The 23273-nt window shown below is 43.7% G+C and overlaps 8 non-coding genes and 1 pseudogene across 8 annotated transcripts; all 9 read right to left on the reverse strand.

The window, feature by feature from the left end:
- Window positions 1-2003: 2003 nt before the first annotated feature.
- Window positions 2004-2194, reverse strand: LOC141149457 (U2 spliceosomal RNA). Its single transcript, XR_012245753.1, has one exon. It is a non-coding gene; the product is annotated as a U2 spliceosomal RNA (small nuclear RNA).
- Window positions 2195-3306: 1112 nt separating this feature from the next.
- Window positions 3307-3497, reverse strand: LOC141149501 (U2 spliceosomal RNA). The gene has a single exon (XR_012245794.1). It is a non-coding gene; the product is annotated as a U2 spliceosomal RNA (small nuclear RNA).
- Window positions 3498-4612: 1115 nt separating this feature from the next.
- Window positions 4613-4803, reverse strand: LOC141274621 (U2 spliceosomal RNA). The gene has a single exon (XR_012322892.1). It is a non-coding gene; the product is annotated as a U2 spliceosomal RNA (small nuclear RNA).
- Window positions 4804-5918: 1115 nt separating this feature from the next.
- On the reverse strand, window positions 5919-6109 carry LOC141274622 (U2 spliceosomal RNA). The gene has a single exon (XR_012322893.1). It is a non-coding gene; the product is annotated as a U2 spliceosomal RNA (small nuclear RNA).
- A 1115-nt stretch (window positions 6110-7224) lies between these two features.
- LOC141149931 (U2 spliceosomal RNA) lies at window positions 7225-7415 on the reverse strand. The gene has a single exon (XR_012246209.1). It is a non-coding gene; the product is annotated as a U2 spliceosomal RNA (small nuclear RNA).
- Window positions 7416-8530: 1115 nt separating this feature from the next.
- On the reverse strand, window positions 8531-8706 carry LOC141150345 (U2 spliceosomal RNA; annotated as a pseudogene).
- Window positions 8707-14937: 6231 nt separating this feature from the next.
- Window positions 14938-15137, reverse strand: LOC141150690 (U2 spliceosomal RNA). Its single transcript, XR_012246824.1, has one exon. It is a non-coding gene; the product is annotated as a U2 spliceosomal RNA (small nuclear RNA).
- Window positions 15138-21206: 6069 nt separating this feature from the next.
- Window positions 21207-21397, reverse strand: LOC141274623 (U2 spliceosomal RNA). The gene has a single exon (XR_012322894.1). It is a non-coding gene; the product is annotated as a U2 spliceosomal RNA (small nuclear RNA).
- A 1115-nt stretch (window positions 21398-22512) lies between these two features.
- LOC141274624 (U2 spliceosomal RNA) lies at window positions 22513-22703 on the reverse strand. Its single transcript, XR_012322895.1, has one exon. It is a non-coding gene; the product is annotated as a U2 spliceosomal RNA (small nuclear RNA).
- Between the last annotated feature and the right edge of the window lie 570 nt (window positions 22704-23273).

Below are 23273 nucleotides of genomic sequence, written 5' to 3' on the forward strand. Positions count from 1 at the left end.
AGCGTCCACCTGTGACCTAGGAATCTGAGCCCACAATCTACATTTCCTTGCAAGGTGATCTGCATGTCCACACAAATCACACACCTTATTCATTGGGCAACCACTTGCAACATGCCCAGATTTCCCACAACCTCTACAAACATCACCTTGCACTGGACAATCTTTCTGAACATGTCCAAACTCATGACACTTCCTACAATATTCCATCTGTCCATTATAAAAACAAAATCCCCTTTCTCCTCCGATAGAAAACTGTGCAGGAATGCTCTTGGCACCCCCAATAGCTCTATCATCCGGTCTCAGTTTTACAACATATCTCCTCTTGCCATTTAGATAATTGTATTTGTTCTTCATTCTTCCCAAAAATTTAACCTCACTACAATACCGAGCTAAAAAATTGGAAACAGTCTCATCCGGAACTTTAGGGTTATACATGTGCACAACCACATACTTATATGTCTGCTGGAACAGAGGTTCCAGTGCAATAAACTCTAGGCATTTCAATTCCTTTTCTTCCTTCATTCGTACCAACTCCATGTAGACTCTCTGGCAAATACTCAAAGAAACAAAAGTGATATCATAAATTCCTTGTTTCTGAAAATCCTGCAGTGCCAATACATCCGTTACCTTCAAGCCATTAATGTTCTTCAAGACATCAACGCAAACTTGGTCCAAACCGATTTCTCCTTCATGACCTGCAGCCACCTTCAGACGGACCGAGTCCTCTAATCCACGTGTTTTCTCCACCATTTTTACAGCAGATAAACACAATCGCCGCTCAATCGCACACTAGGGCCCCACAAGGGGGAACCCCAGTCACAACTGCCCTCCAAACAACACCAGCAGCAGAAAACCACCACTGATCTTGCCAAAAGGCCGAGAAGCGATAACCAGAATTGGTTTCAAACTATGGAGCCACCCAAGGATCCTGAAAAGTCCATTTGTGGAGATGAGCTCCTGGACTCCCGTTAAGAAGACATGTTGTCAACCTCTAGATCCCTTACATGCCTGCACTTTTCGGCTTGCTGCTGCTGCAATCCACGCGTTTTAGATCTGCATAACTCCACCTCTTTAAACACAGCACCTTCACCCCCTGCTGTTCCCACCCGCCTCAACACCGTTGGAAGGGAGGAGAACCAATTAAGGCGGGGGGTGGGGTGGAACGAGCAGCTGTCTACCCTTAGCAGGAGGGCTCCTGATTACATACCTCTCCTGCTGCTGCTGCTGCTGGCTGTCCAGCAGCAGACTGAAGGTGGCTGCTGCTGTGCACAGGTATATAAAGGCTCAGAGCCTATTATGACACGCGCAGCCAGCGTTCCATTGCCACATTCCATCTACTGCAGGCAGGATACCTGGCTGGCTGAATGTCGCTGAGAAGCTCACAGAGACCGCCATAAGCAACAGTTTAACAGAATGCCACAGACTAATCAACCAAACTTTTTGGGTTGGGTTCTCTTTTATAGTCTGCAGGCATTAAATGAAAGAAGTCAGTGTTCCAGCAGAAGGAGACAACGTTTCAGAAAAGGCATTGTAGCAAACCAAAAAAGAAATTTTAAGTGCAGCAGAGTAACCAGCGCACATACCTGTTAGCTCAGGTGAGTTTAAAAGGCTGCTGTTGATAACAAGGGCATTTGCTAAATAGATGGTGTGTGTGCAACAATATACTGAAAGGTCAATTATATTGTGCAGCTTATCTCACCACCTGTAGTTATTTAGGTGAAAGCTCCAAAATGCTTGCCTAATATGTCTGTTTATCCAAAAGGAAGTAAAAAGGGAGAGCTAGAAAGATAGCATTGCATCACATTACATGGCAATGCAATGCACAGTTGCTGAAGTTGAACCAAAATGAGCTTGTAATCTGGCTTCTGCAACTTTGAACATGAAAAATCCAATGAGGAGAAGAAAAGCAAAGCCAAAGAGTCCATCCCAAAATCCGACAAACAAGCAAAATGAACAAAAAACATTGAATTCAATTCTTTCTGATTTTAGAAACTGCATTAAAGAAGGGGTGCACCGGTCCTGGAGATACTGCAATACCAGGTCAATGCATGGAGTGGACAGAGCAAGCTCTTTTTCCATCTCCCTGTTCTAAAAATCCATTTAATATATGGTCCCCAGATAGGGGACGTATCAGATATTAAACTGATAAGAACAGATACTACACTTGATCTTAGCCAAAAGGCCGAGAAGCGATAACCAGAATTGGTTTCAAACTACGGAGCCACCCAAGGATCCTGAAAAGTCCATTTGTGGAGATGAGCTCCTGGACTCCCGTTAAGAAGACATGTTGTCAACCTCTAGATCCCTTACATGCCTGCACTTTTCGGCTTGCTGCTGCTGCAATCCACGCGTTTTAGATCTGCATAACTCCACCTCTTTAAACACAGCACCTTCACCCCCTGCTGTTCCCACCCGCCTCAACACCGTTGGAAGGGAGGAGAACCAATTAAGGCGGGGGGTGGGGTGGAACGAGCAGCTGTCTACCCTTAGCAGGAGGGCTCCTGATTACATACCTCTCCTGCTGCTGCTGCTGGCTGTCCAGCAGCAGACTGAAGGTGGCTGCTGCTGTGCACAGGTATATAAAGGCTCAGAGCCTATTATGACACGCGCAGCCAGCGTTCCATTGCCACATTCCATCTACTGCAGGCAGGATACCTGGCTGGCTGAATGTCGCTGAGAAGCTCACAGAGACCGCCATAAGCAACAGTTTAACAGAATGCCACAGACTAATCAACCAAACTTTTTGGGTTGGGTTCTCTTTTATAGTCTGCAGGCATTAAATGAAAGAAGTCAGTGTTCCAGCAGAAGGAGACAACGTTTCAGAAAAGGCATTGTAGCAAACCAAAAAAGAAATTTTAAGCGCAGCAGAGTAACCAGCGCACATACCTGTTAGCTCAGGTGAGTTTAAAAGGCTGCTGTTGATAACAAGGGCATTTGCTAAATAGATGGTGTGTGTGCAACAATATACTGAAAGGTCAATTATATTGTGCAGCTTATCTCACCACCTGTAGTTATTTAGGTGAAAGCTCCAAAATGCTTGCCTAATATGTCTGTTTATCCAAAAGGAAGTAAAAAGGGAGAGCTAGAAAGATAGCATTGCATCACATTACATGGCAATGCAATGCACAGTTGCTGAAGTTGAACCAAAATGAGCTTGTAATCTGGCTTCTGCAACTTTGAACATGAAAAATCCAATGAGGAGAAGAAAAGCAAAGCCAAAGAGTCCATCCCAAAATCCGACAAACAAGCAAAATGAACAAAAAACATTGAATTCAATTCTTTCTGATTTTAGAAACTGCATTAAAGAAGGGATGCACCGGTCCTGGAGATACTGCAATACCAGGTCAATGCGTGGAGTGGACAGAGCAAGCTCTTTTTCCATCTCCCTGTTCTAAAAATCCATTTAATATATGGTCCCCAGATAGGGGACGTATCAGATATTAAACTGATAAGAACAGATACTACACTTGATCTTAGCCAAAAGGCCGAGAAGCGATAACCAGAATTGGTTTCAAACTACGGAGCCACCCAAGGATCCTGAAAAGTCCATTTGTGGAGATGAGCTCCTGGACTCCCGTTAAGAAGACATGTTGTCAACCTCTAGATCCCTTACATGCCTGCACTTTTCGGCTTGCTGCTGCTGCAATCCACGCGTTTTAGATCTGCATAACTCCACCTCTTTAAACACAGCACCTTCACCCCCTGCTGTTCCCACCCGCCTCAACACCGTTGGAAGGGAGGAGAACCAATTAAGGCGGGGGGTGGGGTGGAACGAGCAGCTGTCTACCCTTAGCAGGAGGGCTCCTGATTACATACCTCTCCTGCTGCTGCTGCTGCTGGCTGTCCAGCAGCAGACTGAAGGTGGCTGCTGCTGTGCACAGGTATATAAAGGCTCAGAGCCTATTATGACACGCGCAGCCAGCGTTCCATTGCCACATTCCATCTACTGCAGGCAGGATACCTGGCTGGCTGAATGTCGCTGAGAAGCTCACAGAGACCGCCATAAGCAACAGTTTAACAGAATGCCACAGACTAATCAACCAAACTTTTTGGGTTGGGTTCTCTTTTATAGTCTGCAGGCATTAAATGAAAGAAGTCAGTGTTCCAGCAGAAGGAGACAACGTTTCAGAAAAGGCATTGTAGCAAACCAAAAAAGAAATTTTAAGCGCAGCAGAGTAACCAGCGCACATACCTGTTAGCTCAGGTGAGTTTAAAAGGCTGCTGTTGATAACAAGGGCATTTGCTAAATAGATGGTGTGTGTGCAACAATATACTGAAAGGTCAATTATATTGTGCAGCTTATCTCACCACCTGTAGTTATTTAGGTGAAAGCTCCAAAATGCTTGCCTAATATGTCTGTTTATCCAAAAGGAAGTAAAAAGGGAGAGCTAGAAAGATAGCATTGCATCACATTACATGGCAATGCAATGCACAGTTGCTGAAGTTGAACCAAAATGAGCTTGTAATCTGGCTTCTGCAACTTTGAACATGAAAAATCCAATGAGGAGAAGAAAAGCAAAGCCAAAGAGTCCATCCCAAAATCCAACAAACAAGCAAAATGAACAAAAAACATTGAATTCAATTCTTTCTGATTTTAGAAACTGCATTAAAGAAGGGGTGCACCGGTCCTGGAGATACTGCAATACCAGGTCAATGCGTGGAGTGGACAGAGCAAGCTCTTTTTCCATCTCCCTGTTCTAAAAATCCATTTAATATATGGTCCCCAGATAGGGGACGTATCAGATATTAAACTGATAAGAACAGATACTACACTTGATCTTAGCCAAAAGGCCGAGAAGCGATAACCAGAATTGGTTTCAAACTACGGAGCCACCCAAGGATCCTGAAAAGTCCATTTGTGGAGATGAGCTCCTGGACTCCCGTTAAGAAGACATGTTGTCAACCTCTAGATCCCTTACATGCCTGCACTTTTCGGCTTGCTGCTGCTGCAATCCACGCGTTTTAGATCTGCATAACTCCACCTCTTTAAACACAGCACCTTCACCCCCTGCTGTTCCCACCCGCCTCAACACCGTTGGAAGGGAGGAGAACCAATTAAGGCGGGGGGTGGGGTGGAACGAGCAGCTGTCTACCCTTAGCAGGAGGGCTCCTGATTACATACCTCTCCTGCTGCTGCTGCTGCTGGCTGTCCAGCAGCAGACTGAAGGTGGCTGCTGCTGTGCACAGGTATATAAAGGCTCAGAGCCTATTATGACACGCGCAGCCAGCGTTCCATTGCCACATTCCATCTACTGCAGGCAGGATACCTGGCTGGCTGAATGTCGCTGAGAAGCTCACAGAGACCGCCATAAGCAACAGTTTAACAGAATGCCACAGACTAATCAACCAAACTTTTTGGGTTGGGTTCTCTTTTATAGTCTGCAGGCATTAAATGAAAGAAGTCAGTGTTCCAGCAGAAGGAGACAACGTTTCAGAAAAGGCATTGTAGCAAACCAAAAAAGAAATTTTAAGCGCAGCAGAGTAACCAGCGCACATACCTGTTAGCTCAGGTGAGTTTAAAAGGCTGCTGTTGATAACAAGGGCATTTGCTAAATAGATGGTGTGTGTGCAACAATATACTGAAAGGTCAATTATATTGTGCAGCTTATCTCACCACCTGTAGTTATTTAGGTGAAAGCTCCAAAATGCTTGCCTAATATGTCTGTTTATCCAAAAGGAAGTAAAAAGGGAGAGCTAGAAAGATAGCATTGCATCACATTACATGGCAATGCAATGCACAGTTGCTGAAGTTGAACCAAAATGAGCTTGTAATCTGGCTTCTGCAACTTTGAACATGAAAAATCCAATGAGGAGAAGAAAAGCAAAGCCAAAGAGTCCATCCCAAAATCCGACAAACAAGCAAAATGAACAAAAAACATTGAATTCAATTCTTTCTGATTTTAGAAACTGCATTAAAGAAGGGGTGCACCGGTCCTGGAGATACTGCAATACCAGGTCAATGCGTGGAGTGGACAGAGCAAGCTCTTTTTCCATCTCCCTGTTCTAAAAATCCATTTAATATATGGTCCCCAGATAGGGGACGTATCAGATATTAAACTGATAAGAACAGATACTACACTTGATCTTAGCCAAAAGGCCGAGAAGCGATAACCAGAATTGGTTTCAAACTACGGAGCCACCCAAGGATCCTGAAAAGTCCATTTGTGGAGATGAGCTCCTGGACTCCCGTTAAGAAGACATGTTGTCAACCTCTAGATCCCTTACATGCCTGCACTTTTCGGCTTGCTGCTGCTGCAATCCACGCGTTTTAGATCTGCATAACTCCACCTCTTTAAACACAGCACCTTCACCCCCTGCTGTTCCCACCCGCCTCAACACCGTTGGAAGGGAGGAGAACCAATTAAGGCGGGGGGTGGGGTGGAACGAGCAGCTGTCTACCCTTAGCAGGAGGGCTCCTGATTACATACCTCTCCTGCTGCTGCTGCTGCTGGCTGTCCAGCAGCAGACTGAAGGTGGCTGCTGCTGTGCACAGGTATATAAAGGCTCAGAGCCTATTATGACACGCGCAGCCAGCGTTCCATTGCCACATTCCATCTACTGCAGGCAGGATACCTGGCTGGCTGAATGTCGCTGAGAAGCTCACAGAGACCGCCATAAGCAACAGTTTAACAGAATGCCACAGACTAATCAACCAAACTTTTTGGGCTGGGTTCTCTTTTATAGTCTGCAGGCATTAAATGAAAGAAGTCAGTGTTCCAGCAGAATGAGACAACGTTTCAGAAAAGGCATTGTAGCAAACCAAAAAAGAAATTTTAAGCGCAGCAGAGTAACCAGCGCACATACCTGTTAGCTCAGGTGAGTTTAAAAGGCTGCTGTTGATAACAAGGGCATTTGCTAAATAGATGGTGTGTGTGCAACAATATACTGAAAGGTCAATTATATTGTGCAGCTTATCTCACCACCTGTAGTTATTTAGGTGAAAGCTCCAAAATGCTTGCCTAATATGTCTGTTTATCCAAAAGGAAGTAAAAAGGGAGAGCTAGAAAGATAGCATTGCATCACATTACATGGCAATGCAATGCACAGTTGCTGAAGTTGAACCAAAATGAGCTTGTAATCTGGCTTCTGCAACTTTGAACATGAAACATCCAATGAGGAGAAGAAAAGCAAAGCCAAAGAGTCCATCCCAAAATCCGACAAACAAGCAAAATGAACAAAAAACATTGAATTCAATTCTTTCTGATTTTAGAAACTGCATTAAAGAAGGGGTGCACCGGTCCTGGAGATACTGCAATACCAGGTCAATGCGTGGAGTGGACAGAGCAAGCTCTTTTTCCATCTCCCTGTTCTAAAAATCCATTTAATATATGGTCCCCAGATAGGGGACGTATCAGATATTAAACTGATAAGAATAGATACTACACTTGATCTTAGCCAAAAGGCCGAGAAGCGATAACCAGAATTGGTTTCAAACTACGGAGCCACCCAAGGATCCTGAAAAGTCCATTTGTGGAGATGAGCTCCTGGACTCCCGTTAAGAAGACATGTTGTCAACCTCTAGATCCCTTACATGCCTGCACTTTTCGGCTTGCTGCTGCTGCAATCCACGCGTTTTAGATCTGCATAACTCCACCTCTTTAAACACAGCACCTTCACCCCCTGCTGTTCCCACCCGCCTCAACACCGTTGGAAGGGAGGAGAACCAATTAAGGCGGGGGGTGGGGTGGAACGAGCAGCTGTCTACCCTTAGCAGGAGGGCTCCTGATTACATACCTCTCCTGCTGCTGCTGCTGCTGGCTGTCCAGCAGCAGACTGAAGGTGGCTGCTGCTGTGCACAGGTATATAAAGGCTCAGAGCCTATTATGACACGCGCAGCCAGCGTTCCATTGCCACATTCCATCTACTGCAGGCAGGATACCTGGCTGGCTGAATGTCGCTGAGAAGCTCACAGAGACCGCCATAAGCAACAGTTTAACAGAATGCCACAGACTAATCAACCAAACTTTTTGGGTTGGGTTCTCTTTTATAGTCTGCAGGCATTAAATGAAAGAAGTCAGTGTTCCAGCAGAAGGAGACAACGTTTCAGAAAAGGCATTGTAGCAAACCAAAAAAGAAATTTTAAGCGCAGCAGAGTAACCAGCGCACATACCTGTTAGCTCAGGTGAGTTTAAAAGGCTGCTGTTGATAACAAGGGCATTTGCTAAATAGATGGTGTGTGTGCAACAATATACTGAAAGGTCAATTATATTGTGCAGCTTATCTCACCACCTGTAGTTATTTAGGTGAAAGCTCCAAAATGCTTGCCTAATATGTCTGTTTATCCAAAAGGAAGTAAAAAGGGAGAGCTAGAAAGATAGCATTGCATCACATTACATGGCAATGCAATGCACAGTTGCTGAAGTTGAACCAAAATGAGCTTGTAATCTGGCTTCTGCAACTTTGAACACGAAAAATCCAATGAGGAGAAGAAAAGCAAAGCCAAAGAGTCCATCCCAAAATCCGACAAACAAGCAAAATGAACAAAAAACATTGAATTCAATTCTTTCTGATTTTAGAAACTGCATTAAAGAAGGGGTGCACCGGTCCTGGAGATACTGCAATACCAGGTCAATGCGTGGAGTGGACAGAGCAAGCTCTTTTTCCATCTCCCTGTTCTAAAAATCCATTTAATATATGGTCCCCAGATAGGGGACGTATCAGATATTAAACTGATAAGAACAGATTTTGCGTTTATATTTAAAATATCGTAGTCTTTATCTTTTCTTCAGAGCTTTAAAATAACATCTTCCATAGGTGATAGTTCCATATACTCAGGGCTCTTTTCTTTCCAAGCTTCTTCATATCCATTAGGTAGTACATATAAATTTCACTTAATGCCAGTCTTATACAATCCTTGACTTCTATATAGTCTCTTTTAAACAACAATATGTTTCTGGTCTTCCATAGAGCACTTTTAACACAACTCAAAGTGCACCATAAAACTCTCTCTTTTTCTTTCGTCATGTTTGGTAAAATCCCATATAAAACCACTTCATGGCTTAAAAAATTAAGACCAGATAAAAATTTTAAAAGCTCACCACAGTCTTTCCACACTTGCTGTGCAAAATCACAATTCCAAATAAGGTGCATAGTAGTCTCATCATTATTGCACTGATGCCTCGGGCAGGTTTGTATAGTGCTAAGTCTTCTTTTATACTGGAAATCACGAGTCGGTAAACATTCCTGCACAATCATCCAAGCTAAGTCTTTATGTTGATTCATCAGGTAAGGTGCATTTGTTAAATTCCATATTTTAGTGACTCTGCTATATGAATAATGGCTTATGGGCGTCAAAGTTTCTTTCTTTTTTAATTGCTGCAGCAGCTTCCTTGCATTCTTCAATGTCTCCATCTCAAAAGAATCTAGGCCATATAATCTGATAACTTTCTCCAGGATGGCATATTGTTGTGGAGGTGATAACAACACTGGGCTTGTTAAAGAAATGGATATCCACTTTCGCCTCCTAAAAATGTGGCCAGCTGCATATCTTAAAAAATGTGCCCAAGGGCTTGAAGCAAACATATATTTAAAACAGAGGCTAAAAAACTTGGAGTATAAAAACAGTTTGACGTTGGGAACATCCTTACCACCAAGGTGGTGCATCTTGTACATTGTTTCTCTCTTCACCTTTTCGAACTTAGAGTTCCACACAAATTCAAACAGCATTCTCTGTAATCTTCTCGCTGTAAGGTCACTTGGGGGATAAACATAACTGAGATATAACATGACAGGAAGCAGAAGGGCCTTAATAATTAAAACTTTACCTTCGATTGTTAATTTTCTTAATTTCCAAAAGTCAATCTTCTTTTGTATTTTGTCCCTTACTCCATCCCAGCTCTTCATTCCATCATTCTGTCGATCAAAAATCACGCCCAGAATTTTAATCTTCTCTGACTGCATCGGGAGATCAGGGATGGACACATCCGCCCAATTGCCACGGACAAAACAATCACATTTCTCAATGTTTAACTTAAAACCTGAGGCTTCACAAAAAAAATTGGTCGTTCTTATAGCTCTCCTGAGAGCGGCAGGTGATGAACAAAAAATAGTAATATCATCCATGTAGCCCATTACCTTCACATCTCTTCCATGTCCTCCAGGGATAGGGACACCTTTAATCACTTTATCCTCTCGTAGCATAGATAAAAGAGGCTCTATTGCACATATAAATAGCACTGGGGACAAAGGGCAGCCTTGCTTCACACCTGAATGCAAAAACACTTCATTAGACAAAAATCCATTGATTAAAATTTTACTAAAAGAGTTCTTATATAAAAGTGCCACTTGCTTGATAAAAATTTCAGGGAAGCCCATTTTTTTTAAAACCAACCATAAAAAACAATGAGAGACACGATCAAAAGCCTTTTGAAAATCCAACGATAAAATTGCTAAGTCTTGCTTCCTGGATTGCTGGTACCATATGACATCGCGGATGGTATTGAGATGCTCCGCAACTCCTCTTCCTGGCACCCCACATACCTGGTCTTCATAAATAACTTTGGATAAAACTTTTTTAAAACGGTTCACTAAAATTTTGGACATCAACTTGTAATCAACATTCAACAGTGTGATTGGTCTCCAGTTTGCCAGATGGGATTTGGCTCCTTTTTTAAAAATCAGGGAGACCAGACCACTTCTCCAAGATATAGGCAGGATATCACACTTAAAAGCTTCTTTGATTACTAAAAACAAGTCGGGTTTTAAAAAATTCCAAAATTCACGATAAAATTCAACAGGCAAACCGTCAGAACCAGGGGTTTTCCCATAGGAAAAACTTTTGATAGCAGCATCTACTTCCGACAAGGTGACTTCAGTGCATAACAATTCTTGGTCTTCGCGGCTCAGACTATTTTTTAATGAATTAAGGGCATCTTCAGTAAAAGACTGGTCTATAGTTTTCTCATTAAAAAGCTGCTGATAAAACTGGTGAGCTTGGTTGAGCATACCTTCAGTTGTAGTTTCACCCTCTAATTCTGTTATCATTTCCTTAGCAGCAACTACTTTTTTAAAAAAAAATCTTGAGCACTTTTCATTTTTCTCCATCACTTCAATTTTTGAGTTATAAATTATTTCCTTACCCTTCGACTCTATACTCTTTTTAATTTCTTTTTTTGTTGCTTCAATTAAATCGTCCATTTCAAGTCCCACATCTCTTAGTTGATAACAGGTCTGCAATTTAGTAATAAGCCTTTTATGCCAAGCGGACTTTTCTCTTGCATTGGCTATGCTGACCTTGATAAAAAAACTTTTTATCTTCATCTTGCTGTATTCCCACCATTCTAGCAGAGTTAAAAATTTTTGTTGTTTTGTTCTTAAATAATTAAAAAACGCTTTAAAATCTGTTCTTACCTTAGGATCTTGTAACAATGTTGTATTTAGCCTCCAAACTCCTCTTGCCTTGACAAGCCCAGGTAATTCTAACTCTGATAGCAACATCTTATGATCTGAAAAAATGTTTGGGATTAAGACAACAGATTTGACATTCACATATTGGGACATGAAAATAAAATCAATACGAGATTTAGAAGAAGAGTTCTCCCAAGTATAACCGGGATCATTACTACGGATCTCTTTCCAGGAGTCTCTAAGAAAAAAATCAGTTAACAAATCCTTTAGTTGTTTCTCTGTTTTGTCTTTTTTAGGAACGGTGGAACTCCCGCTTCTCCCTTCACCAGGCAAGACACAATTGAAATCCCCACAGAACATCAGAGGCGATGAACCAGGTAGGTAATATTGCACATCTTCAAACAACTGATGTCTCTCTTCCTTCACCGGAGAAGCATAAATGTTCAAAAGTCTAAAGTCCACACCTTTAAAACTAATATTTAAGAAAAGAGCACGTCCAGAAGAAATGTCCACAAAAGAGTTGATTTTAAAGTCATGCGACCTAAACAGCACTCCAATGCCAGAGGAACGATTTTCATTATCTCCGGACCAGATAGAGGGCCCATGAGGCCAATCTTTTCTTAAATCTGCATAATTCATATCAAAGTCAATGTTACATTCTTGCAAACAAAAGACATCACAGTCCACTGTTGACAGGTAGGAAAACAAAGCAGCCCTTCTTGTAGAGCCCCTTATACTCCTCACATTGAGCGAGGCTACTTTAATTGATGAGGTCATGATAGGTTAGTTCAGGTCACACTACTGTCAGAATCAGACATAAAGCCCACCGATGTTAACGGGCTCTGCACTTCTGAGTCCGAAAAAGAAATGTTTATAGGGTCTGAAGGCCTTGGCTCCTCAGGAGGGGCAGCGGGAGCCATTGGCTTGTATTGCAGAAGACTTGGTTTTAATGGACACTTCTTGGAAGTCTCCCTGGCCACATTCTCATCAGACCTATCATCTGTTTTCCTTTTCCTACGAGTTTCCAGCTCCATTGCTTCTTCCTCCGAGCTAAATGTCCCGATTTCAGCAGAGGGACTCCCCTCCACCACCATATCACCCGGATCAGAATCAGCAGCCCAGTCCTTAGATGAAGCTTCCCTCCTCTCAGGACGGACAGGTTTCTCAGCTGGAGGTTTCTGCATAGACGTGGGCTTATGCGCAGCAGGAATAGGAGAACTGGCAGGTTTTCCCTGCGCAGCAGGCACTGAAGTGCTTGTGGACCCGCCTACAGGGGGTTGTGTTCGCACAGTAGATACAGGAGCACCGGTGGGACCCCCCTTAGCAGCAGGAGCAGGAGGGTTGGTTGGCTTCCTCTGTGCAGCAGGTGCAGACGTACCACCTGATGTACTAGCAGGCTTGGTCTGTGGAGCAGGTACTGGAGAGCTAGAAGACTGCCCCCGCGCTGTAGACGCACCCGCAGGAGCAGGAACAGCAGAGGGTTGCCTCTGCCCCCCGGGAGCAGATGGAGGCACACGGGCAGGTTGCTTTGCCAGCGTTTCAGCATAGGTTTCCGCCTTTTTCTTCAAAGGACACTCCCGGAAGGAGTGACCTGGGACCCGGCAGATGTTGCACACCATCTCATTGGTACAGTCCATTGTGGCATGTCCATGCTTGTAGCACTTCTTACAGATTGCCACCTCCTCCTTGCAGTTCTCATAAGTGTGACCGAAACACATGCATTTCCGGCAGAAGAGGGGCATGTCCGGGTAGAAGAGGCGCCCCCGCTCCCTACCGATCAGGAAACTTGACGGAGGATGACGCTGACCACCAATGCCATTTGGATCTTCACAAAATTTAACAAAAAATTTATGCTTTCCCGTCCAGAGGTTTTCCTCATTCATGACCTTGTGGGAATACCGCAGTTCTGGGAAATAGTTTTGAAGAAAGCAAATAATATTAACTAAGGGAACATGAGGGTTGCTCATCTGAACCACGAGCGGCTTCTCTCCACCGGAGTAAAGGATGACAAAGGTGAGTCCTTTAAGATCCTCATCTGAAAGGTGCAGGTGAATCTGGCGGAAGAGGTTCTGGCACGCATACTCCGACTCCAGAGTCAAAGTGAAGGAACCGGGGCGATCTTGAAGGGCCAGGATGTCTTCCCTCTTTACTCCTAGGATCTCCAGCAGCACTCTCCTCACGAAAAACTTCAAGGTCATCTTCTCCTTGGATGCATCGTCCACTTCGATCTTGAAAGAGTTCTTGATGCGAAGGTCACCAGCTCTGGCATAGCGCACTGCGGCCGCTACTGCTGATGCCATCTTCAAAAGGTAGATAGGGTCGATCGCCTTCTTGGTTTCTTTGCGTATCTGCCCCCTAAAGCAGCATGAGGCTTAAGACGGCTTTTACACCGCCGATGCCTCAAGGCCAAGGGCACGATTGGCTTAGAATCCTTCTGGCAAGATGTGGTATCTTAGCCAAAAGGCCGAGAAGCGATAACCAGAATTGGTTTCAAACTACGGAGCCACCCAAGGATCCTGAAAAGTCCATTTGTGGAGATGAGCTCCTGGACTCCCGTTAAGAAGACATGTTGTCAACCTCTAGATCCCTTACATGCCTGCACTTTTCGGCTTGCTGCTGCTGCAATCCACGCGTTTTAGATCTGCATAACTCCACCTCTTTAAACACAGCACCTTCACCCCCTGCTGTTCCCACCCGCCTCAACACCGTTGGAAGGGAGGAGAACCAATTAAGGCGGGGGGTGGGGTGGAACGAGCAGCTGTCTACCCTTAGCAGGAGGGCTCCTGATTACATACCTCTCCTGCTGCTGCTGCTGCTGGCTGTCCAGCAGCAGACTGAAGGTGGCTGCTGCTGTGCACAGGTATATAAAGGCTCAGAGCCTATTATGACACGCGCAGCCAGCGTTCCATTGCCACATTCCATCTACTGCAGGCAGGATACCTGGCTGGCTGAATGTCGCTGAGAAGCTCACAGAGACCGCCATAAGCAACAGTTTAACAGAATGCCACAGACTAATCAACCAAACTTTTTGGGTTGGGTTCTCTTTTATAGTCTGCAGGCATTAAATGAAAGAAGTCAGTGTTCCAGCAGAAGGAGACAACGTTTCAGAAAAGGCATTGTAGCAAACCAAAAAAGAAATTTTAAGTGCAGCAGAGTAACCAGCGCACATACCTGTTAGCTCAGGTGAGTTTAAAAGGCTGCTGTTGATAACAAGGGCATTTGCTAAATAGATGGTGTGTGTGCAACAATATACTGAAAGGTCAATTATATTGTGCAGCTTATCTCACCACCTGTAGTTATTTAGGTGAAAGCTCCAAAATGCTTGCCTAATATGTCTGTTTATCCAAAAGGAAGTAAAAAGGGAGAGCTAGAAAGATAGCATTGCATCACATTACATGGCAATGCAATGCACAGTTGCTGAAGTTGAACCAAAATGAGCTTGTAATCTGGCTTCTGCAACTTTGAACACGAAAAATCCAATGAGGCGAAGAACAGCAAAGCCAAAGAGTCCATCCCAAAATCCGACAAACAAGCAAAATGAACAAAAAACATTGAATTCAATTCTTTCTGATTTTAGAAACTGCATTAAAGAAGGGGTGCACCGGTCCTGGAGATACTGCAATACCAGGTCAATGCGTGGAGTGGACAGAGCAAGCTCTTTTTCCATCTCCCTGTTCTAAAAATCCATTTAATATATGGTCCCCAGATAGGGGACGTATCAGATATTAAACTGATAAGAACAGATTTTTTTTTTTTTTTTTTTCCTCAGATTAAGACCCACATTAATTTATGCATCATAGCGCATATTCACATAACGGGTTCTCAAATCATCATTCGGAAAAACAAAAACAAAATCCCAAAAAACACAACCCTGCAATTAACTGTTACTTACTGTAAGAAGTCCAATGTGAAAAGTTCCAGAGTGCTTCTGCTGCTGTCTCACCATACTTCTTTTTATCCAATAAATAGGCATAAAACAGTCTAGCAAGAAAAATCTTTCTGCATTCCATGGGGGAAAAAACAATCTTTTTAAAAATCACCAAATTCCGAACGTCCCATAAAACCTCTTTATATATGACAAAAATAATCCAGCTTGCCCGCTTCCTTTGCGAGTACTTAAAATCTTGACCTATTAAAATCCTTTCAAAATCGAAACAATGAAAACCAACTAAAGCAACAAACATACGTGACAACAAGGTAAAAACTTTTTTAGCAAAAAAACAGTCCCAAAAAATATGCTGTATTGTTTCCACCTTATTGCAACCTTCCCTAGGACATAGTTCTTGAACCTTTATCCCCCGGTCATTCAAAAAAGCCCTTGTTGGCAAGCATCCATGCAACGCCATCCAGGTTACATCCTTCTGTCTGTTGCTGATTCCACGCATGAAAAAAAGCTTCCACACCTGTCCAGACTGTGCATTATTACAAAACGGCACATCACATAACATCTCCTTCTTCTTAATACCTGAGACAATCAGTTTTTTGTCCGGTCTAACCATGGAGCTTATCCCATTTTGATCATAGAAGGACCTAAGCACCACATAAAAAAACGGTATCACAAACGAAACTGGTTTTCTTAAATCCTTCTCACACCAGCTCCATTTCTGGAAAAGCCGTCCTGCTAAATATTTGCACATGTCCGCAGTCCTGTTATTGCACTGGGATAATTTATAAATGTTCAAAAAATAATGCATTCTTAAAAATAAGTCAATGTTAGGAAAATCACAACCCCCATTTTCCACAGAACACATAACCATTCCTCTTCTTAGTTTCTCCATTTTGGATCCCCAAAAAACACAAACAGTTTCCTTGTCACTCTCTTTGTCCAAAGCACAGCAGGTGGGAAAATCAAAGCAGTGTACAGCAGAAGCGGGAGAATCACAGACTTGATTACCAGCACTTTCCCTCTCAGCGACAGGTTCCTTAGTTTCCAAAAGTTCAACTTCTGATCCATTTTGTCTTCTAGAATCTTCAGGCTGCTTTTCCCTTTCAGTTCCTTCTCAAAGATGACACCAAGAACCTCAATTTCCTCCCTACTCTCCACTCCTGCCACGTTAACCTCAACCTGCCTCCCAAAATTACAAAGCTGGCACTTTCCCCAATTCACCGCCATACCAGCCACACAACAAAAAATCCTTACGTGCAAATTCACTCTATTGAGATCCGCCTGTGAACCACAAGTAAAAACAATATCATCCATATAACTTAAAGACTTGACTGGACCCCCGGATCCCCCAGGAATAAAAACACCAGCCACACACTTGTCAACTTGCACACTTTTTAAAAGGGCCTCCACCACACAGATAAAAAGAATTGGTGACAGGGGACAACCCTGCCTAACTCCCGATAAAATATTAAAACTGGAACTCACATGCCCATTAACTAAAATCTGGCTACTGACCCCACAATAAAAACTCTTAATGACCATCAATAATTTATCCGGAACACCAAGGTGACTTAAAGCAGAGAACAAAAATCTATGTGATATTTTATCAAAGGCTTTCTCCAGGTCCACCGACTGTAACAAAAGAGCATTCTTATTCAAATTAGCCTGATAAATTAAGTCTCTTAGAAGCAGCAAATTATCTGAAATTTTCCTACCAGGCACTGCACATGCCTGATACTCCCCCACCATATCACCTATCACATCTGCCAGTCTACCAGCCACAATTTTAGAAATAATTTTGTAATCACTGTTTAACAATGTTATGGGCCTCCAATTTTTAATATCCCTCATGTCCCCTTTCTTATGAATCAGCGTAACAATCCCCCTACGCATAGAAACCGATAAAATCCCATGAGTAAAACCATATTGCACCACCCGGGAAAACTCCACACCTATAATATCCCAAAATCTAACATAAAATTCAGCAGGAAGACCATCACAGCCTGGCGTCTTGCCTTTCGCCAAGCCATCCACTGCCCGTCTAATTTCATCTTTCCCAACCTCCTCACTTAAAAACCCAATTTTCTCCTCAGGAATATTATTAGTTAATACTTTGCAATAATCATTAATTTCCGCATCACTGGCTCTACTATCGTTAGAGAAGAGTGTTTCATAAAAGGAAAGAATACTGCCAATCATCTCATCCCCAGATACCTCCCCTGCAGGAGAAAAAACAGACTTAAAAACCCCTTTAGGTTTAAAACATTTTTTAAAAAAGTATCTCGAACATTGCTCATTTTCCTCCATGTGCTTTATTTTTGCCTTAAACATAATAGTCTTCCCTTTTTCAATAAGTATCTTCTTCAGTTCGTCCTTCAAATCTGCAATCTCTTTATCCACCTCCATCCCCGCTCTCTTAAACTTATGGAGTACTTCCAATTTTGAAATAACAGCAGCATCATGATCCCTTTTGGCTTTCGCTCTCCTAAAACACACCCCTTTAAAATAACATGCAAATTTCTCTTTAGCCCAGTCCCACCACTCTAGCAAATCTTTAAAAAGGTGCTGTTCAGACACACAAGACAAAAACACTTTATTAAAACCAACCTTAACACTCTCCTCTTCCAGCAGGCTTACGTTCAGCTTCCAGAGTCCCTTTCCAAAAGCCAGGGACTCAGCTATACACAGATCTACCACTATCATCTTGTGGTCAGAAAAAGTCGTCATCACGTGGTTGCACTTGGCCACCTTAATCCCTTCAGACATAAAAACATAGTCAATTCGGGAAACACTACGTCCACTGTCTGATATGTATGTGAACTTATCACTTGGCCCAACCATCAGACCAGCATCCGTGTAGCGTAAATCCTGCACAATCTGATTTAAAATATTAGACGTAACATCAGTCCTACCTTCCGTAGAGCTCTTACGATCTTTTGCGGATCTGACACAATTAAAATCTCCAGCCACTATAGTGAAGTCTCTGCCTGGTAAAAACAACTTTAGAGACTCCAAAAACCCAACTCTTGCTTGTTTATCAGCAGGGGCATAAACATTAAAAACCCGTACCCGCTGACCTAAAAAATCCACTAATAAAAACAAACATCTCCCAGGTATGATTACTTTAAACTCTAAAACCTTTAGACTGGAATTACACAGTAAAATGCCCACCCCTTCATTCCTGTTTTCTGAGCATGGGGACCAAAAAGATTGCCCCTTATTCCACTCACTCTCATGCGGGGCAGATTTAATTACACATTCCTGCAGACAGACAATATCTGCATTCACACTCTCAATGTACTCCAGTATCCCTGCTCTCCTACAAGCAGAACCAATCCCTCGTACATTCAGAGAAGCAACACACAACGCCATCATAACAACAGGAAAAAATCTCCACCATACCCGATCCATCATGAACCAGGAGAAAACCCACTCCTGCCACCCACTTTTCTACGTATATCAGGCGACTCAGAACTCGAGTCCCTGTTAGAATAACCTGGTCTTAGGGAGACTGGATCTTCCTGCCCCCCAGACCAACACCCCTCCACCTTACTTCTTTTAATCACGGAGGCATAACTCTCCTCCTTGCCATCATCTTCCTCCTCATTTTCACTCCAATCACTGTTAACCCTATCACGCTGCTGAGGGGTTATAGTTCCATCCGAATCAGAATCCTCCTCCTCCAAAACCTCCATTTCCTCACCCCCATCTCTTCCCAAAACAGGATTCACTGACTCCGCCATATTAGACAAATCCATCCCATCACCCGGGCCATGCACATCAGCTACTTTGTTTATTACTTCCAGCCCCTCCCTCAAACCAACTTTCTTCTGGCTCCGCCCCTTTTCCTCCATCTTGGGCACCGCATGGTCTCTTCCCCTACCACCATCTTGTTTTTGGCTTTCCCCCTCTGAGTCTGAGCCTTCGCCCTCCTCCCCACTTTCCTGCCGAGTCTTCTTCTGCCTCTCTTCAGCGTCCACCTGTGACCTAGGAATCTGAGCCCACAATCTACATTTCCTTGCAAGGTGATCTGCATGTCCACACAAATCACACACCTTATTCATTGGGCAACCACTTGCAACATGCCCAGATTTCCCACAACCTCTACAAACATCACCTTGCACTGGACAATCTTTCTGAACATGTCCAAACTCATGACACTTCCTACAATATTCCATCTGTCCATTATAAAAACAAAATCCCCTTTCTCCTCCGATAGAAAACTGTGCAGGAATGCTCTTGGCACCCCCAATAGCTCTATCATCCGGTCTCAGTTTTACAACATATCTCCTCTTGCCATTTAGATAATTGTATTTGTTCTTCATTCTTCCCAAAAATTTAACCTCACTACAATACCGAGCTAAAAAATTGGAAACAGTCTCATCCGGAACTTTAGGGTTATACATGTGCACAACCACATACTTATATGTCTGCTGGAACAGAGGTTCCAGTGCAATAAACTCTAGGCATTTCAATTCCTTTTCTTCCTTCATTCGTACCAACTCCATGTAGACTCTCTGGCAAATACTCAAAGAAACAAAAGTGATATCATAAATTCCTTGTTTCTGAAAATCCTGCAGTGCCAATACATCCGTTACCTTCAAGCCATTAATGTTCTTCAAGACATCAACGCAAACTTGGTCCAAACCGATTTCTCCTTCATGACCTGCAGCCACCTTCAGACGGACCGAGTCCTCTAATCCACGTGTTTTCTCCACCATTTTTACAGCAGATAAACACAATCGCCGCTCAATCGCACACTAGGGCCCCACAAGGGGGAACCCCAGTCACAACTGCCCTCCAAACAACACCAGCAGCAGAAAACCACCACTGATCTTGCCAAAAGGCCGAGAAGCGATAACCAGAATTGGTTTCAAACTACGGAGCCACCCAAGGATCCTGAAAAGTCCATTTGTGGAGATGAGCTCCTGGACTCCCGTTAAGAAGACATGTTGTCAACCTCTAGATCCCTTACATGCCTGCACTTTTCGGCTTGCTGCTGCTGCAATCCACGCGTTTTAGATCTGCATAACTCCACCTCTTTAAACACAGCACCTTCACCCCCTGCTGTTCCCACCCGCCTCAACACCGTTGGAAGGGAGGAGAACCAATTAAGGCGGGGGGTGGGGTGGAACGAGCAGCTGTCTACCCTTAGCAGGAGGGCTCCTGATTACATACCTCTCCTGCTGCTGCTGCTGCTGGCTGTCCAGCAGCAGACTGAAGGTGGCTGCTGCTGTGCACAGGTATATAAAGGCTCAGAGCCTATTATGACACGCGCAGCCAGCGTTCCATTGCCACATTCCATCTACTGCAGGCAGGATACCTGGCTGGCTGAATGTCACTGAGAAGCTCACAGAGACCGCCATAAGCAACAGTTTAACAGAATGCCACAGACTAATCAACCAAACTTTTTGGGTTGGGTTCTCTTTTATAGTCTGCAGGCATTAAATGAAAGAAGTCAGTGTTCCAGCAGAAGGAGACAACGTTTCAGAAAAGGCATTGTAGCAAACCAAAAAAGAAATTTTAAGCGCAGCAGAGTAACCAGCGCACATACCTGTTAGCTCAGGTGAGTTTAAAAGGCTGCTGTTGATAACAAGGGCATTTGCTAAATAGATGGTGTGTGTGCAACAATATACTGAAAGGTCAATTATATTGTGCAGCTTATCTCACCACCTGTAGTTATTTAGGTGAAAGCTCCAAAATGCTTGCCTAATATGTCTGTTTATCCAAAAGGAAGTAAAAAGGGAGAGCTAGAAAGATAGCATTGCATCACATTACATGGCAATGCAATGCACAGTTGCTGAAGTTGAACCAAAATGAGCTTGTAATCTGGCTTCTGCAACTTTGAACATGAAAAATCCAATGAGGAGAAGAAAAGCAAAGCCAAAGAGTCCATCCCAAAATCCGACAAACAAGCAAAATGAACAAAAAACATTGAATTCAATTCTTTCTGATTTTAGAAACTGCATTAAAGAAGGGGTGCACCGGTCCTGGAGATACTGCAATACCAGGTCAATGCGTGGAGTGGACAGAGCAAGCTCTTTTTCCATCTCCCTGTTCTAAAAATCCATTTAATATATGGTCCCCAGATAGGGGACGTATCAGATATTAAACTGATAAGAACAGATACTACACTTGATCTTAGCCAAAAGGCCGAGAAGCGATAACCAGAATTGGTTTCAAACTACGGAGCCACCCAAGGATCCTGAAAAGTCCATTTGTGGAGATGAGCTCCTGGACTCCCGTTAAGAAGACATGTTGTCAACCTCTAGATCCCTTACATGCCTGCACTTTTCGGCTTGCTACTGCTGCAATCCACGCGTTTTAGATCTGCATAACTCCACCTCTTTAAACACAGCACCTTCACCCCCTGCTGTTCCCACCCGCCTCAACACCGTTGGAAGGGAGGAGAACCAATTAAGGCGGGGGGTGGGGTGGAACGAGCAGCTGTCTACCCTTAGCAGGAGGGCTCCTGATTACATACCTCTCCTGCTGCTGCTGCTGCTGGCTGTCCAGCAGCAGACTGAAGGTGGCTGCTGCTGTGCACAGGTATATAAAGGCTCAGAGCCTATTATGACACGCGCAGCCAGCGTTCCATTGCCACATTCCATCTACTGCAGGCAGGATACCTGGCTGGCTGAATGTCGCTGAGAAGCTCACAGAGACCGCCATAAGCAACAGTTTAACAGAATGCCACAGACTAATCAACCAAACTTTTTGGGTTGGGTTCTCTTTTATAGTCTGCAGGCATTAAATGAAAGAAGTCAGTATTCCAGCAGAAGGAGACAACGTTTCAGAAAAGGCATTGTAGCAAACCAAAAAAGAAATTTTAAGCGCAGCAGAGTAACCAGCGCACATACCTGTTAGCTCAGGTGAGTTTAAAAGGCTGCTGTTGATAACAAGGGCATTTGCTAAATAGATGGTGTGTGTGCAACAATATACTGAAAGGTCAATTATATTGTGCAGCTTATCTCACCACCTGTAGTTATTTAGGTGAAAGCTCCAAAATGCTTGCCTAATATGTCTGTTTATCCAAAAGGAAGTAAAAAGGGAGAGCTAGAAAGATAGCATTGCATCACATTACATGGCAATGCAATGCACAGTTGCTGAAGTTGAACCAAAATGAGCTTGTAATCTGGCTTCTGCAACTTTGAACATGAAAAATCCAATGAGGAGAAGAAAAGCAAAGCCAAAGAGTCCATCCCAAAATCCGACAAACAAGCAAAATGAACAAAAAACATTGAATTCAATTCTTTCTGATTTTAGAAACTGCATTAAAGAAGGGGTGCACCGGTCCTGGAGATACTGCAATACCAGGTCAATGCGTGGAGTGGACAGAGCAAGCTCTTTTTCCATCTCCCTGTTCTAAAAATCCATTTAATATATGGTCCCCAGATAGGGGACGTATCAGATATTAAACTGATAAGAACAGATACTACACTTGATCTTAGCCAAAAGGCCGAGAAGCGATAACCAGAATTGGTTTCAAACTACGGAGCCACCCAAGGATCCTGAAAAGTCCATTTGTGGAGATGAGCTCCTGGACTCCCGTTAAGAAGACATGTTGTCAACCTCTAGATCCCTTACATGCCTGCACTTTTCGGCTTGCTGCTGCTGCAATCCACGCGTTTTAGATCTGCATAACTCCACCTCTTTAAACACAGCACCTTCACCCCCTGCTGTTCCCACCCGCCTCAACACCGTTGGAAGGGAGGAGAACCAATTAAGGCGGGGGGTGGGGTGGAACGAGCAGCTGTCTACCCTTAGCAGGAGGGCTCCTGATTACATACCTCTCCTGCTGCTGCTGCTGCTGCTGGCTGTCCAGCAGCAGACTGAAGGTGGCTGCTGCTGTGCACAGGTATATAAAGGCTCAGAGCCTATTATGACACGCGCAGCCAGCGTCCATTGCCACATTCCATCTACTGCAGGCAGGATACCTGGCTGGCTGAATGTCGCTGAGAAGCTCACAGAGACCGCCATAAGCAACAGTTTAACAGAATGCCACAGACTAATCAACCAAACTTTTTGGGTTGGGTTCTCT

Source organism: Phyllobates terribilis, unplaced genomic scaffold, assembly GCF_046119375.1.
Source record: "Phyllobates terribilis strain yellow unplaced genomic scaffold, ASM4611937v1 Scaffold_5__5_contigs__length_657084704, whole genome shotgun sequence".
Classification (NCBI taxonomy): Eukaryota; Metazoa; Chordata; class Amphibia; order Anura; family Dendrobatidae; genus Phyllobates; species Phyllobates terribilis.